This window comes from Artemia sp. Qi Xiang Cuo, chromosome 1, assembly GCF_049724085.1.
Source record: "Artemia sp. Qi Xiang Cuo chromosome 1, ASM4972408v1, whole genome shotgun sequence".
Classification (NCBI taxonomy): Eukaryota; Metazoa; Arthropoda; class Branchiopoda; order Anostraca; family Artemiidae; genus Artemia; species Artemia sp. Qi Xiang Cuo.
The window spans coordinates 106,016,363-106,031,819 of record NC_142794.1 but is presented as its reverse complement, the minus strand read 5'-3'; positions in this window follow the sequence as shown (position 1 = coordinate 106,031,819).

The following is a 15,457-nucleotide window of genomic DNA, read 5'->3' as shown; positions in this document are numbered from 1 at the left end:
AGTTTTTCTGAGGAAGGCATAAAGCGAAGTTGAAACTTAAAACGAACAAGAATTATTGCTTCACAGTCTGTCTAACATATATTGATAAAACTAGTGCAAATAAACCAACTGATGATACTTCCCTATGTTTTTAGGATTACATAAAACTAACACATTACTGAAAACAAAACAAAAACAAATATAAAAAACAAGAGGATCGATTTTAGAGTCGAAAGTCAGTACGTAGCCTTAAAACAACAAATTAATCTATAACGCTTGTCATATTCTTACACGAGCTGTGGTATCAGTGTCTTTCAGTATACAATTAAAATCTTCCTAAAATTTAGGCATAAAAATACTTATTTAGGTCCCGGCCATCCTCGTGTGACGTTTTGGGGCCACTCCTGTTGCTAGGTCATGCGTAAGGGCGGTACATTGCTCTTTCTGGTGCGATACGTGATAATTGGGCTATCTTGACGTTGTCGAAGTGGAAATTCTCCGTCCATCGTTTTCGTGGTACGCCTCGTGAACGAAGGCCATGGAGGGATCCTTAGAGTGCAATTTTTGGGAGGGGGTTCGGCTCCTTTTGCTTGAAGTGGCCGATCCAGCGCAGCTGTTGTTTCTTGATTTTACTGAGAATGGTTTCGGTGGACTGGGGCCTTTGACGTACTTTCACATTTACGATTTTGTCAGTGTATTTGATTCTAGCAATTCGCCGGAGGCATCTCATCTTAAAAGCTAGTAGTTTTCTCTCGTCTTTGGTTTTCAGCGTCCATGTTTCGTATACATAAATAACTATGTGGATTACTAAACTGTTGAATATGTGTAACTTGAGTTTGTTGGATAGGTGGATAATTTTCCAGAGGTTGGCTAGTCTTCGGAAGCTAGAGCTAACAAGTACAAGTGGATGTTTAACGTCAGAGCTGTGGCAATTATCTGAGGAGATGTGGCTACCAAGGTATAGGAAGTGGTCAATCGTTTCAACCTGTCTCCTGCCTATGGTGATAATGGGCGGGTTGTCCAGTTCACGTCTCGTAGTTGCCATGACTTTTGTCTCGCTGGCATTGATCAAGCGCCGCCATTTCAGAAAACCTCAGGGGGGGGGCAAAGATCAGTTTTTAGCCCCCGTCCAGACTCAAAATGTAATTACTCTGTTTGGTAGACTACTCTTCAAATTAGCCTTCAAATACACATTAAAGCAACGTAATTTATTTAGATTTTGCCTTTTGCAACCTGGTTAGGGACCAAAAAATTGTTACAAGACGAAACATTTACCGCACAAATTAAAAACTGAAAGTTAGGTGCAGTTACTTAAGCAATAGGTATATCCTTGACTTCATTTTTGCGAAGTCGCCCACAAGTTTTTCAAAATCGAGCTCCTTCACTGCAGCCCTTTCAGAGAACATAAGGAGCAAATACGAAAGTCGCTCGTTGTCCATTGTTTTCCAAAGGTAATCCTTCACAAATGTCAACACAGAGAAAAATCATTCATTTTAGCATGTTGTGAGTGGGAGTGTGAGAACTACCCTTACGACCTCAAGAACCTCAGAATAAACTTCTTTCAATCCTCCTAGGCTTTCGAAAAGATCTAAAGCGTTTGCCGGTTTCTGTGCAAGCTGCAACACATATGCACGAGTTATCAAAGCTTGACTCTTCAGCTCTATGACATCGATGCCAGCCTTATCAAAGAATGTCACGATCTCGAGAAGTAAATCTGTGTTCATGAAGTCTTTGGATTTAGGGCTAAAACATCGTGTGGCTTCTAGTACTGGCAGCTGGACAGAAAAATTCTCTTCAAACTCATTAACCACTCTGTCAAAAACCTCGTAGAAGTCTCTTCGTATTTTCTCTTCTGTTTTTATGCCCTCAGATTCAGTGCTGTTCTTTCCAAGTGTTGATGTCGTCAAATACTCCCTGAGTCTTCCAGATATCTTCTGACCTCGTTTTGATTTTGCTGGTATGGTTGAAGCAAGAGCGCTTGTTTCCGACAGATCAGCTCCAACAATAATAGCCAATTCCTTAGAATTGCCGTATGGGACTCGAAAATAATCGACATCACGCATTGTCTTCAGTTGTTTTTTGCTGTTGTGGTGATTAAAGTGCAGGCGTCTGAAATGATCAGATCTAGGGTCTGCAGTTGTTCAGGAAGAGATTTAATCAATGCAAGAACTTCGTGAATGACCTGCAAACTGAATATGACGGGAAACGACTCTAGTTGATTCTTAGGACCTGTAGTTTCTGCAACTTCCTCCCTGTCAGAAGATTCTTGAGCAACTGACAGAACTGCGAGTATACAGTAATTTCTTACCCGAATTTTAGCCAATGATCTATACCAGTAAGACCAACGTCTCACAACTGTCCTTTAAAGCCTTAGCACGGACAAGTCGGCAGTACTCTGGGCCTCAACAAACAACTGGAATCAAGTTTTGCTGTTGGAGACAAATCCATAAACTGTTTGCAAAACTGAAAATGCTGACGAAATTCTTTGTATTTTCTGCATACAGTTGCCAATAACAAGGTTAAGTCTATGGGAATGACAGTGAGTGTGCACCACTTGCGGTGCTTTTTCCCAGAGACGGGCCTGTTTTCCTGAAACACGTCTGCTCACTACACTCGCCCCGTCATAGCACTGTCCGACAAATTTTGGCCAGTCAAGGCCGATACCCCTTATGTCGTTGTAAATAAAGTCGGCCAAACTCTCAGCGTCAACATTGCGCATGTGGTAAAAACCTATCGCTCTTTTTTTGATTTTCATATTATGAACATAGCGCACTAAATCGTAAGTTCTTCCTTTTTTGAGAGGTCTTTTGTTTCGTCAGCAAGAACTACAAAATATTTTGCTTCTCTGACTTCTTTCGCGATAGAACCTTTAATTTTATTTCTATGACCTCAAATCATTCGTTTTGATGCTCGTATGATAGGTAATGGCCATAGGCCTTGCGAGACTTGTCCATCAGGTCCGGTTTGATTTCTCTTAAAAGACCTACCATCTCAACCAAATCCCCTCTAATGGAGTATACTGTGCACTAAATACAAAATGGGAAGTAACACTCCAAGACCCTAGTCTGGATACCCCCTTTTCTAGGATGTTGCAAATGACTTTACAGGCTGACCGGATACACAACCTATTGGAGACAGTATAATCTGACAAACCAAATCCAACAAAAATATGCAAAAAGAGATATTCTTCAAATGGGTAACTTCGCTGCAAATCTTTGACTGTCTTCAATTTGTTGTTTTCTAATGACCTGGTTTTTGTTTTTTCAGGAATAAATCGAAAGCAACAAAAAAATTTGGAAAAGGGAGAATAAACTAAGAGGTTCAGAGTAAAAAATTGGGCCCCTAAAAAAACCAGGAGGCCATGGCCCCCTCCCCCCTCCAAATGACGACACTGCATTGATCTCCATCTCGAAAGATTTTGTGGTATTATAGAATTTACCAGCTTGTGCCTGTAGTTCTTGTGTAGAGTTGGCTACCATATTAGTATCATCAGCATAGGCAAAATTGTCTATTAGCAGCCCTTCTATTGTTGCCCCATATTCCGACTGCATCAGTGACAGAACGCCTTTTAGAAATAGGTTGAAGAGATGTGGTGATAAGATGCAACCCTGGAGGACTCCTGATGAAGTTGTGAACTCTTCGGACAACCCATCAGCGGTTATTACTTGGCCTTGGAACTGGACGCACAAACTCTTGATTATTTGGACTATCTCGAAAGGGATCCCGTAGTGAAGGAGGATATGCCAGAGTCCTTCGTGCCATATCAGGTCAAATGCCTGATGGAAATCAACGAATAGTTGGTAGAGTTCTTGGTTGGATTCAGTGTATCGTTCCATGAGTTGTCGAACGACAAATATCTGATCGGTTGTTGATCTCCCAGGGCGGAAGCCGGCCTGATATTCTCCAATGGGAAAGGCAGTTGTTTCTTGTATACGTCGGAGTAGGACTTTTGTCAGGACACGTGACTGGTGGCTCGTGAGGCTGATCAAACGGTAATTTATGCACTCTTTCTTTGACCCCTTTTTGTGAGTGGTTACAATGGAAGCCTTGCAACACTCACGGGGTACGTTGCTGGTTCCCCACACCGCAGATATAGGGGGGTGGTACGGATCAGTTACGTCGTCCGATCCGACGTTAATAAGTTCAGCGGTGACTCCGTCTGGACCAGGGGCTTTTCCATGTTTGAGCAACTTGATCGCTGACTCGGTTTCTGAGTTGAGTGGGGGTGGTGGTCTGAGTTCTTGGTTGGGTATGGGGAAGCGGGTTATTAATTCAGGATCCATAGCTACTGGGGCATTCTATTTATCGTTAAAGTATTCTTTCCATCTTTCAAGTTTCATCTTTGAATCCTAATCTCATTTCCCTCTCTGACCATGATCACTGACGTTTGCGGCTCTTTTTTGGCTTAACTCACGGACCATTCTGAAAACTGCTCCGCTGATCCCCTTCTTGAACAGTACTTCGCAGTCTTCACATTTTCTTCCGCAGGTGGTCACGTAGTGCCTTTATGATCTCTCGCTCTACATTTCCTTGAGGAGCTTGTAAGTATCCCAGCTGTGGCGGTTGGAATTGTTGCAAAAATGTCTCTTATCCTCACATAGCGTAATGATCTCATCTGGGACCCATTATTTTTCATTGGGAGTTTTTATCCGAGGACTTCCTTCGCTGTCTCTATGATTGCTGATGTGGCCTGCTCGGTCAGGGAGTCTATCTCATTAATGGTGGTCAAGGGAGAATGATTTTTCAGGATCTGTGTGGTCAGAATCGAAATCTGCTCCTGGTAATGCTACTGTGTCTATTACGGAGGACTTCCAGCGCTTCGATATCAGCATATAATCAATCATGTCCTTGGTTTTACCGTCTGGGGATCTCAAGGTTACTTTACGTAGATGGCGGTGTTTGAACATTGTGTTTGTGACGAATAACTCGCTTTCTCGACAGAAGTCAAGCAATCCTTTGCCTCTCACATTGAGTTTTCCGTGACCAAAAGTCCCCCTAATATCGGACCGACCGGTATTATCTGTACCTACAATAGCGTTGAAGTCCCCCATGACAATCAGTATGTCTTTCTTATTGATTTGGTTGATGACGCTTTGTAGTTGGAAATAGAATTCGTTGTATTCTCCTTCACTTGTGGCGGAGTATGGAGTATAGAATTAAACTACAGTGATATTCTTGGCAGCTCCCTTCAGTCGTAAGACGGTTATTCTTTCTGAGACTGGGGCGAAAGACATTAAAGATTTTTTGGCAGTTGGTTATACGAAGAATCTTACAACTTGTCGATGAACTCCGTCCCTGCGGCCAGACAACAATAGGAAGGCTCCAGGAGATTTTCCTCACTCGTTTGTGGAGGTGAGTCTCAGAGAGGCTGATAACATCCCCATTGTACCTCTATAGTTCTCTAAGGGCAAGATATTGTCATTATTGTTAATTAGGCAAGATATTGTTAATTGTAAGTTGTGTCTTTATATTTTATATTTATTGAATGTACTCCTCACAGTGTATCCTGAGGGAAAATAAAAGTATTACTATTATTATTATTATTACAATTATTATTATTATTATATAGTTTACCCGGTTTGGTAAGTGTTCGGATGTTTAGCGTGCCAAAGTGTAAGGTGGTTTTTGTAGGAACAAAACAACTTTGTGGATTTTCACCCCGGGTGGGGGTCGTCATAGGTCTAGGATCGTCGGTTGCACCGGACGCAGTAGTTTCGTCCGTTAACCCAGATGCGGTTGGACGTAAAATCACCTTATCATCATTCAAAATTCGTTGTTGTTCGGTTACCCAGAACGCGGTGGCAGATGTTCGTATAATATTGAGCCCTTTTTTCATAATTTCAAGAGAGGTAGTTTCCCTCTGATGACTTTTGACTCGTAAAAGGGCACTAGAGCTTCTGATTTCCATTCGAATGAGCCCCTTCTGAAGTTTATGCGACCACTTCTTTAACCTGGGTGTCAGTTTCTTGGCTAAACGGGTGGTGGCGGCAAGCCACTCCTCTCCACCACCTTGCAGAGGCCGTTGTCCGTAATTCGGATCTTCAGCCCTTCCGCAGTTGTCCTCCTATAGGGGATCCTCCCAAGATGGTGTTCTGCTTCACCATGGAATTTAACCCATTGCTGGGAGAAGGTTTGTAACTGACGGGACGTGTTTTTTTTGGGAGGGGGGGGGCAGCCGTTTAAAAAAAATTAAATTTAGTAGCATTTAAGAAAGTTGCTCCAAGTTGCGACACAAAAGGTTAAATAAGCAGACAATTTTGCATATCCAGACATACTTGAGACAAATTTTGCTAGATCGACCGAAATGTGTCTTTAGGCTTTGGGAGCTATTTGTCTTATTCCTAAATAGAAAAGCCACTCATTATTTAGAAATGAATCGAAATTTCAAAAAAAGATCAGTTCTTGTGTAGGTAGGATAAATTGTATTTTAAACTGGGTTTATTGAAGTAAACTAATAAAAACCATGTCTTTGTATGCTTCTGAAGTAATAGCCACTTCGAACCTACTCTTTATCAAACAGTTCGTGGTAACGAACTGTAAGTAAGGAGCGACCCGGCTCAAGGGTAACCGAAACTCTAGAAAACGGGTTTTTGATACCAATAGATACATCAAAAGAGTCCTGAGAAAATTTGGCTGATTTTCGAAAAAAGGGGGAAAGACCCCCTAAAAGCTATATAATCTTAATGAAAATCACACCATCATATTCAGCGTATTAGAGAATCCTATTGTAGAGGTTTCAAGCTCCTATCTACAAAAATGTGGAATTTTGCATTTTTTGCCAGAAGAAAGATCGCGGATGCGTGTTTATTTGTTGTTTTTTTTTTTTTTTTTCCCCCAGGGGTGATCGTATCAACCCAGTGGCCCTAGAATATTGTGGGAGGACTCATTGGAACGGAAATTAAAAGTTCTAGTGCCCTTTTTAAGTGACCAAAAAAAATGGAGGGCAACTAGACCCCCTCCTACGCTCATTTTTTTCCCAACGTCACCTGATCAAAATTTTGAGATAGCCATTTTGTTCAGCATGGTTGAAAATATGATAACTATGTCATTTAGGATGACTTAATCCCCCAAAGTTCCCGGGGGGAGGGCTGAAAGTTATGAACTTTACCCAATGTTATCATATAGTATTGGTTATTTGGAAGTATACAGACGTTTTCAGGGGGGGGTTTCTGGTAGTAGGGGGGTGGGTGGGTCGGGGGTTATTTGGGAAGATCTTTCCACGAAGGAAGTTTTCATGGGGCAAGAGACATTGCTATGAAGGGGGCGCCGGATTTCCTAGCATTATTTAAAAAAAAGATCAGAAATTAAATATAAAACAAAAAAACAAGTTTTCCAACTGAAAATAAGGAGTAACATCAAAACTTAAAACGAACAGAAAATATTACATGTATGATTGCTTTCACCCTCTAGTCAATACTTCTCTATTTAAGCCAGAGATTTTTTAGTACTTTCATAAGAGCTATTTATTCTAAATAACGGCCTTTGTGATTAAGGGGTCATTTTTAAAAAACTGGAACGAAATTCGAACTTTAGCTTAAAGAGCAAGGTATTGACTAGGAGGCGAGCCAACCAGTATACGTATTAAAAATATGTAAATATAGAAGATCGTTACGTAAGTCAATTCGTAAGTTACGTATATTTATTACTAATAAAAACCTTCGTAAATAAAATTAAACAAGTTTCGAGAAAACCATTTAACCAAATAAAAGTAAAATTAATATGCAAATTTTGTTTTATTATTCATGTACGGTGATCCAAAATCAAAACCTGCATTAATTCAAGAACGTTCAAAAATTAAATAAAAAAACAAGTTTTTTAACTGAAAGTAAGGAACGACGTTAAAACTTAAAACGAACATAAATTATTCCGTATATGAAAGGGGCTGTCCCCTTAGCAACGCCTCGCTCTTTACGCTAAAGTTTGACTTTCTCACAACTCTTATTTCTTTTAAACAATAAAAAACTTTAGCGTAAAGAGCGAGGCGTTGAGGAGGGGACAGCCCCTTTCATATACGGAATAATTTCTGTTCGTTTTAAGTTTTAACGTCGTTCCTTACTTTCAGTTGAAAAAACTTGTTTTTTTATTTAATTATATCAATATGATGAATAGGAAAAACAGTGAGGTTACCTTAAACCTTAAAGACCTTAGCCATATCCGTTTTTCACGTTTTTGCACACAAAGGAAGGGACTTTGTTGCCATTATTTGTTAATCAAGAAAAGCCACTACACCACATCAAAACAGGGCACATCGGGCACAGGGCACATCAGGCACCACATCGGAGCTACTGAATGTTTCAAAGGAAAAAAATAATCAGTTTCCCCAGCTGGTGTCACAAGTTATAATACCAATATTGAATAATGTACAATTTAAAATTGCATATTACAATTTTAAACTTTATATTACAATTTAAAGTTGCACATTACAATTTAAAATTGTATATAAATACGCTTTAGTGTTACTCGAAATGAAGAACAAATAAACCAGAATATGAACTATGAAAATCTGGTTATCAAACAGTTCGTGGTAACGAACTGTAAGTTAGGAGCGACCTGGCTCAATAGTAACCAAAACTCTAAAAAAGGAATTTTGATACCTATAGATAAATCAAAAGAATCAGATTTTTAAGCTGATTTGAAATATATAAGTTTTATCAAGTTTAGTTTTACCCATCAAAAGTTACGCGCTTGAGAAATCACACCATCAGATTCAGAGTATCAGATAACTCTAATGCAGAGGTTTCAAGCTCCTATCTGCAAAAATGTGGAATTTTTATTTTTTGCCAGAAGAAAGATCACGGATTTGTTTTTTTTTTTTTTTTTCAGGGGTGATCGTATTCACCCAGTAGTCCTTGAATTTCGTGAGAGGTCTCATTAGAACTGAAATTGAAAGTTCTATTGCCCTTTATAAGTGACCCAAAAAAATAAAGGGCAACTAGGCCCCCTCCCACGGTCATTTTTTTCCCAAAGTCACCCGATCAAAAATTTGAGATAGCCATTTTGTTCAGCATGGTCGAAAAGTATAATAACTATGTCTTTTGAGGATGACTTAATCCTCCACAGTCCCCGGAACTGTGAACTGTGAACGGGATTGTGAACAATATGGCTGTATCAAAATTTCGATCGGGTGCATTTGGAGAAAAGAGGGCAAGGGGATTATTTTGCCTCTGCTCACTTTTGACTCTTAAAAGGGCACTACAACGTCTTATTTCCAATCGAATGCGCCCCCTACAAAGTTTATACGACCACATCTTCCGCCTGGGTGTGAGTGAGTGAGAGTTAGTAAGTAAATATAATTGAGTGGGTGAGTGTGAGTGAGCGAGTGAGTGAGTCTGAGTGATTTAATGTAAGTGTGTGTGAGTTAGGAGGGACTCAATTGATACAGGGGGGAGTTTACATCATTGCCAGATAAGAAAGGTATTATTTAGTACTTTAAAAGTACCTCTTTCTAGGCCTGTTTGATGATTATGTTGTTTCATGGTTCTGTTTCTTGATGGTTATATGGTTTGATGGTTATATTGTCTGATGGTTATATGATTTGATGTTGTTTCATAGTTCTGTTCTGTTTGTTGGTCAGCTTGTTTGATATTTCTTAGCCTATTACACCGAAGGTAAGTTTACATCATTGTCAGATAAGAGTGTCTAACGTGAACAAGATCACGTGTGTCTTTCTAGGCCAATCAGGGAGTCGGAAATACGAACGGGACAAGATCGCAGTGAGTATAAGGAAGGATTTTTGCTATAGTTGTTATTAGTGTGAGAATAGAATTCAAGGTGCGAGAGCAGTTTGAATTTATTCATTAAGATATATTTGCAATAATGAGTGGAATTTTTACGCTATTAGAAGCTGATAGCAGCAGCAGCATCGATACAAGAGCACTATAAGTTAGGGTGGAAATCACGATAGGATTATGGTTTTGTCATAAATGGGGTGAAGTATACGCAAGATATGTATCATCTTTAAAATTGAATCACTTTAAAATGTAAAATAAATTATGCTTCACTGCAAAAGTTGATATAGCACATGTGAATAGACTTCAAAGTACTTTAAATGCAATACAGAAGCATACAGACGACAATAAGTTATATCGCTAATTGTACATGTACAATATATATTATTGTTGTATGATCATGCTCAACAAAATTGTTTCAAAATCGAAAATGTCTCCTTTCCTTTTGTTAGGTAATCGAATATTCTTGAAGTAGAACGAATCATGGTTAGTCTAGAGTCAGCAGTGAGAGTGATAGGATTGAAAAATGAATAAATTTGAGAAAGAGAGAATTAGGTCGAATCTTGTAATTATGGAAAAACATTTGATTCTGGATGACGATTTTCTCGAGTTATCCCTTCAACGGAAGATGTTTTCACAGGGGACACTTGACAATATAATGAAAACTGACTCTCCCCCATTGGACTATTGTATGCACCTTTACGACGTGACTCAAATCCTTTTACTCAATTTATTGATATGTTAATTGAAACAAAGCAGAATAATATCGTGGATATACTTTTGAAAACACTGCTATAGATTCTATGTAGATGGCTCCCCCTTCGAAAGAGGTTATATAATGTCACAGAGTTACTACTCTCCCATCCCCCTCTGAATTTATTGAACGTGGATCAGTTTCTTTTTAGCTGTGAGAGAGTTGACAACGGAAACCAAAAATGTTCTATAAATGTCCACTATGCATGTACATTCTTGGCAGTTGGTCATCATGTGAGAATTGTACAATTGTTGATGAGTATAATGAAAAGTGCAAATTATGTAATCCATGTTAATTGCAAAGAGACTATGCTGTACCAATTAAAGGATGTAATTCATGTCTTGAAGAGATATGTGACTCTCACCCTAGAGGGCATCTATGCTCCAATTGTCACTATGACAAATGTGATCAGTGGGAGAATACTTATCTCGGAACGATTGGAAAGAACCCCAAACGTGATTTTAGTTTATTTCTAGGAGATTCATATCGTCGTGGATTTAAATTATTTTAGGAGGAAGAATTAGGTCTACGATTCAATTGTTGGGGTAACAAGAGAATTTGGTTTCTACGTCATTTATGTGACGACACTGACTATTATGACTATAAGTCTTGTGAATTTTATTTGAATGCTACCGAATGTGATTCACCATTTGAAAACACTGTATTTAATATTGCTTCAAAGAGACAGATTGAAACACGTGAATTTCACAATATGAATGACAATAGTATTATTGACTATACAAAGAGATACGACAAGAGTGAAGTTACATTGTACTGTAGAAAATGTGACCCTGACTTTGCAGCCAATCAAGATACAGTGAATTCAAATGATCTACCAGCATTAGTGGTTGGCGATAGTTGCCTATGCACCGAAGAAGAAATTTAAAGGGAAGAATAAAGACATTGTTGTATACATTTTTTCTTTATTAATGAACAAATTCACAAACATTTTTAAGCCCTTTACTTGTAGGGCACTAAAATCAATATTATACAGGTCTGAGAGAATATTTTCCACTATAAAGACATTCAGATGTGGATTGTCTGCCTAAATATTGAGAAACTTCTTGTAAGAACAGCTGTGACATCTGAACACGAAATATAGTAGCGCATGGAGACCATAACTTTTTGTCGTCAGAACCTGTAATCCCTTCTGATTTTTAATGATAGCTTTTCCTTTGTTAAGAATATAGATGTTTATATGTGGAGTGTAGAATGTATAGGGTTGGCCAAGAGGATCAAAAATTCAATCGTCTTCAGTGTTTGAAAGATGCACAACCAATGGCCGGTATTCACAGTCGACGGACTGCTATTAACAATGATTAAGGTATTGTTTACACTTTGATTTTTCCAAGAAAGTCCGAGGGCAGACAATAGGATCTGTATTTGGACATTTAGGGGTTCATATTAAATACATTGATTATTTGACTGGTGTTCATGGTGCCAAGTCTAGTAGAGCACTGCCTTCGGGAGTGATTTCCAAATTGGTTTCAAATTGATTTGGCGAGATTAGTGCAATACTCTCAGCTAATGGGTCGGCAAATGTACACTCTAAACGCACACTCCCTGTTCGTACTATACTCATATCCTGGGTGCCAGACAAATCCAATACAATGATACCATTTGTTTTAGCGAACATTTCTTTGGTTATACCTTTTTCAAATAGTTGGGAATCATGATCTAGGGTTTGCATGGTCCAATCATACAAAGTCCTATAGGGTTTATCAAAAGATAGATTGTAGAGTGGGATTCCATGTATTTTGCAGACAAGAGATGAAAACCCAAACATTTCAAATTTATGTGGGCAGCCAGTCCACGATCCTATTGCACTAGCGCTATTTAGAGATGCCAATGCCAGTTTTGACGAAATTTTGCTATAGATAAAGGATGAGTCGGTGAAGGTGCGTGAGTCTATGGCATTATGAAGTTGATTGGTGATTGTATGAGGAACAAGTAGTTTAATATTATTTCAACTGGCTCTCAGTTTTTCCACTGCTAAAGTAACAGAAGTCATTACCCGCTGATTTCGTACATGTAGTAGTTCAGAGGTGAGAGAGAGAGAGTTACATCAGGATTGGAAGGAATTTCCTTTCGTAAAATGAAATTGGATTGAGCAAGTGTCAATTTTATATCCACTTTAATATTTGGTGTTAGCCATTGGGGTATATTAAATATTTCTTGATATATTTTTCTATCTAGATGTAATTCACTAGTTGCAGCATTTTTAAGTTAATCTGCACTATCAAAATTAGTAATATATTCATATTCATTGGAGGTGCCTCTCAATTCCTTGTATGACTTGGGTGTCATCAGCATGAATTGCATATAGCTTGTATAATTTTAGAGATTGTTGCTTGTGCTCACCAGTGTGCCATTTATGTAGACACTAATTTGACGAAATAAATTATATAATATACAATTTTCATAGGATATTCCATCGGCAAGAATTGGCAATGTTTTATCGGTTTACCGGACTCTCATTCGTAAATCTATACATGTCGAAGACATGTCCATAAAGTAGTCTTCATTTGAATAAATTTGAAAGTGAATATTATCGGAGAGGGGTTGTTGTGGATAAAATTGTTCATAGTAACCATGATTTACACTCACATCAACATTTTCTGCATTGAATAGATTTAAAGAAGAAGTGATTGAAGGTTGGGAATCCTTATGCGGTAGATATACCATCTGTGAAAAGAAATCTAGTTTCGATCTAAAAATTCTCTTCCTGGGGTTTTTTCTTCTGTTTACTGTGCGTGTCGTCTTTTTCCTTCTTTTCTTTGACAGGGGTGATGTCTTTCGTTTCTGACCTGAGTAGAGACTCATGAGTGGTGCACTGTTTCTCAAACTTTTTAAACCTTTTACATTTTGATGAGATTTCAGTTGTTCGCCAAGGGTTCGCGCACTGGACCTAAGATTTTTCGAAGCACTTTTTTAAAATCCTTGCCAGAGCTCCAATCGTATAGCGTAGAGGATGCAAAATCTGTCACAGCCGGTACAATATATTTTCAAGCCAGAGGTAGTGCAGAGCGAAGCAGCTTAGCAAACCAACTGCCAAGACCATATCCAGACATTGATGAGCGATCTTTGTAATAATCCATTCCATTGCCCAGTTGTCTTGGGCCAAGAGTATTAACATAGCAGTCAATATCAGGACAAATGAATAACACTTTTCTATTAGACATCTTGATTGTTTTGAACAACGACAACGACGGTTCGAAAATGGCATGTAATCAAAGCCAAACCTTTTGATATAGCTAGGGGATCATCTAATTCAGTTCTTAGTGCTAACTGACAGAGTTTCAAATAGAAAGTGTTTATGAGGATATACTGAAGATGCTTTATATTGTGATGGTGAACATGCTCTTGATTGGTTTTTCACTCAAGAACTCGTAGAAGGGGGACATTGCTATTGCCGACTCTGGATGTTTCAACAAATGAAGTGTAGAGAAATATACAAGTGTCCGTGGAGAAGGCAGGTGGGTAATCAGCAAAAATAAAATTAGTGTTTCCAGCAAATTTACCATTGATTATATTGAGCTTAAAGCCAAAAGCATCTGTTAGATTATCATTGAGAATAACCTTTTCATCGGCCATCGGTGAACTAATGTAGATCTTGACCTCTTTCTTTGAATAGTTGAAATAAAAGGCTCCTTTTTTACGATCGGAAATTCTTTTATTGATAGAACGACATAAATCATTCATACAGGTGAGTTCTTCGTAGGGTAATTCAATATATGGATAATTCATCCAATTGATCTTTAGAATGTGTATTTGATCACCTGGTTGTGGTGGCCAATCATATGGTATAATTTTTATATCATATTTGCTATCTTTTCTCAGGATGTCATATTTATTCTTGAGAATACAATCGACAAGAGGCACTTCATACGCGCCCTCGAATTTGATGGTGGGAGAGAGTTTCGTCCAAACATCACTTGTTCAATTCAAATCATTGTAGAGAGGATCGGAAACATTGAACATGAATGTCATATAGAATTCATTGGGTATTGTTAATATCTTCAACTGCAACCCAAGAATGAAAATCAGAGTTGTATCATAGCCAATGAACAAGCAACTGTCTCTTGCCCCTGCGACTACGATTCTTTAACATCTTTTCAATTTGATAAATTTCACTACTGTTTCTAACTTTTTGTAGTTCATATTCATAAAAACCACCGATAATCTCATCATGTTTGGTGCCTCGTAGCCGATATGTCGTGGATTCAGTGTCTAAGATTTTGGACAGTTTAAAAAGTTCAGTGCTCCATAAATAACTCCCCTTTTTAAAAATATTGGTGCACAAGCAGAGATTGTTGCTTGTGCTCACCAGTGTGCCATTTATGTGGACACTAAATTGACGAAACAAATTATTTAATATACAATTTTCATTGGATATTCCATAGGCAAGAATTGACAATGTATTATCGGATTTCCGGACTTTCATTTGTAAATCTATAAATGTTGAAGAAATGTCCATACAGTAGTCTTCATTGGAATAATTTTGAAAGGGAATATTATCAGAGAGGGGTTGTTGTGGATAAAATTGTTCATAGTATCCATGTTTTACACTCACATCAACATTTTCTGCATTGAATAGATTTAAAGAGGAAGTGATTGAAGGTTGGGAATCCTTATGCGGTAGATATACCATCTGTGAAAAGAAATCTAGTTTCGATCTAAAAATTCTCTTCCTGGGGTTTTTTCTACTGTTTACTGTGCGTGTTGTCTTTTTCCTTTTTATCTTTGACAGGGGTGATGTCTATCATTTCTGACCTGAGTAGAGACTGATGAGTGGTGCACTGTTTCTCAACCTTTTTAAACCTTTTACATTTTGATGAGATTTCAATTGTTCGCCAAGGGTTCACGCACTGGACCTAAGATTTTCCGAAGCACTTTTTTAAAATCCTTGCCAGAGCTCTAATTGTACAGCGTAGAGGATGCAAAATCTGTAATAGCCGGTACAATATATTTTCAAGCCAGAGGTAGTGCAGAGCGA